This window comes from Rutidosis leptorrhynchoides, chromosome 10 (genome assembly GCF_046630445.1).
Source record: "Rutidosis leptorrhynchoides isolate AG116_Rl617_1_P2 chromosome 10, CSIRO_AGI_Rlap_v1, whole genome shotgun sequence".
Taxonomy (NCBI): Eukaryota; Viridiplantae; Streptophyta; class Magnoliopsida; order Asterales; family Asteraceae; genus Rutidosis; species Rutidosis leptorrhynchoides.
Genome location: NC_092342.1, coordinates 299,643,227 through 299,646,061, shown reverse-complemented (window position 1 = coordinate 299,646,061; position 2,835 = coordinate 299,643,227). Strand labels below are relative to the sequence as shown.

The 2,835-nt window shown below is 33.2% G+C and overlaps 1 pseudogene; it reads left to right on the top strand.

Moving 5' to 3' along the window:
- The first annotated feature begins 1,033 nt into the window (after positions 1-1,033).
- Positions 1,034-2,541, top strand: LOC139871700 (plastid division protein PDV2-like; annotated as a pseudogene).
- Positions 2,542-2,835: the final 294 nt, after the last annotated feature.

The following is a 2,835-nucleotide window of genomic DNA, read 5'->3' as shown; positions in this document are numbered from 1 at the left end:
TTCAAGAAACTTATTTTTGATGTAATATATTCTTATTGTAAACCATTATGTAATGGTCGTGTGTAAACGATATATTTTAGATTATCATTATTTGATAATCTACGTAATGCTTTTTAAACCTTTATAGATAAAATAAAGGTTATGGTTGTTTTAAAAATGAATGCAGACTTTGAAAAACGTCTCATATAGAGGTCAAAATCTCGCAACGAAATCAATTAATATGAAACGTTTATAATCAATATGAACGGGACATTTCATAATCAATCATCCATTTTCTATTTATTTTTGTTCATACCTTTTCATTTCAGCTGCGGTGCATTTGTGTATGGTTTTTTCTGTGTTGGATGTTGGCTGCTTCAATGTCTTCTACACCGGGTGTTCACCCTAATTGGTATGTAGACGTTCGGCAGGACATTTGAGTATGGTTACCCGTAGCTTCCGAGGCAGATTCAGGCTTCATTAGATTTTCACTCGTTCTCGCCTTCAAGTCTTCTTGGTGATTAACTTTCTGATGAGGCGTTTGGTTCAAGTCGAGCGACGCCACATTTATTTGGATGAATTCAATGAGTTGTATTTGCTTTATGGCATTTCTAAGACTTATTTTCAGTTGATTAATTCATGGTTATACAACAAAGATTGTAGGATTTATTGCACGAACATTCCAATTGTAACTTATTGCATTTTATATTTCAATTTAAATAAATATTTGTTTCTACTAAAAAGTTTTAATAATGTGAGTATTTAAAAATTGTAAAGAGTAAATTATAATTTGTCTCTAACACTACAAGTGTCCACGTTATTGTTTTGAATGTCTCATTTTAACTGTTCATTTTGTATTGGTTATTATGAAAAGAGAAATCTATCTATGATAAGTGAAAAATAGAGTTTATAACATTTTTAAAAAATGTTTGTGTACTTGTATGTATGCCTAAAGTTAAAGCCCTAAATTTGGCCCAGGTCATGAAAGCAAAAGTGCAAAAACAAAACCCTATCATAACAACCACACACAAACTCTACCAAATTGTGTCTGTAAATGGACGACGAAGGCATTGCCTTGGTACTTTCTCGAGCTTCGGAGCTCCGATCCAAAATCACCAATTCCATTCACAATTCATCATCGTCTAATTCAACTACACAAACCCTAGCAACAACACCAAATACAGAATATGAAGATGATGATGAAGAAGAAGAAGAAGAAACTGAAAGCCTTATAAATATTCGCGATTCACTCGAAGCTCTTGAGGCTCAATTGTCTTCTTTGCAGGTATGATTTTCATTTACTTATAGGTCTTCTTTTACAAACCCTGATATTGTACTTCAGTCAGAGGATATGATTGATATTATCATTCAATTTGTGATTCATGATGTTAAACGATGTTATAATTAATTCTGTTACGTGAACTTTGCCCTAATTATTGTTAGGATTGGTTTCAGTTCATTTTTAGGACTTTATTTACTAATCCTAATTTTTGATTCAAACGCTGTGAATATAAATTTCTTTCAAATTATTGATATTATTTTTAGAAGATTTGTGGGTGTTATATATTTTGTCTACGTAGGTGTACTTCTAATATTGGTTAAATACGAATCGTATTGTGTTTATTGCACAAACATAATGATTGAAGTCTTAAAATTCGTTAAATACAGAGTGAAATTCAAGTTGTATCATGAACTTGAATGTAAGATTGTACTTTAATGGAATCTTATGGGCGTTATTGGGATTTATCACAAGGCACAAATGTTTCATCGAATTTGCAATCATATTAAGCGATGAGACAGAAATTTATACTCCGTTATCAAACGAGTGTTACAGTGAAAGTAATAAGAAATGTTGTAGATTTATTGGATTTGATTAAAAATAAGCTAATTGAATCTCGTGAATTGTTATGCCATCACATTTCTTTTATATCAGGATTTACAACAACAACAATGGTACGAAAAGGAAGCCTCTCTTGCTGAGATTGATTATAGTCGCAAAAAGTTACTTCAAAAGTTAAAAGCATACAAAGGTGAAGATTTGGAGGTCATACATGAAGCTACTGCTTTTGTCAGCTCAGCAGTAGAAATGGATAGCAATGATCTTCTTCCTCCTCCTTACCCAACTCGCCCTACGTCCTCCATAGCCACCAACAATGGTTACTTATCACATTTTACTGTAACAAACAAAATCCCTCAACATGACCATCCAAACGGTGACCCAAAGGGTAGTGTTGTTGAATTGAAGTTTAAAAGCTCGTTAAAAGGATTGGGAAATGTAATTGGTGCAGCTGCAAAGACGGTTTTTACCTTCGTTGGTTTTATAGCCGTTATGCACCTGTCTGGTTTTGAACCAAGACGAAATAAAAGAGGGACTGAATTAAGGTTTTGGGTATGGCTCGAGAATATGAGAATGATGAAAAGACGGAAACGATGGTCGAGTGTCCACCTGGGAAGGTAATGGTTATTGAAAATGGTGTAACACGCTGCCTTGTGAAAGAAAGAGTGGAGATTCCATTCAAGTTTGATGTTACATTACCTTATGTAAGTTACGGGTGGGGGTAAATGAGTCATTTCATTCAGTAGTTTGTATATCCAGTTCCATTCTTAGAGATCTTCAACCCGGATGTTGATTTTAATGATCAATTACAATCTGAGTTCTATCAGTCAATTTGCTCCTTAGAAGCTTATCAGAGGTTTGATACTAACCTACTTTTTTCTTTATAACTCTTAAGTCAGAATACAACATAATACTTTTAATTATTAAAATAATAAGTAGTCTATTTTGAAATCAAAGCAACAAATACACTAGCGATTAGAGTAATCGGATCACCAAAAGGTGCTAATGTTACAAACTGT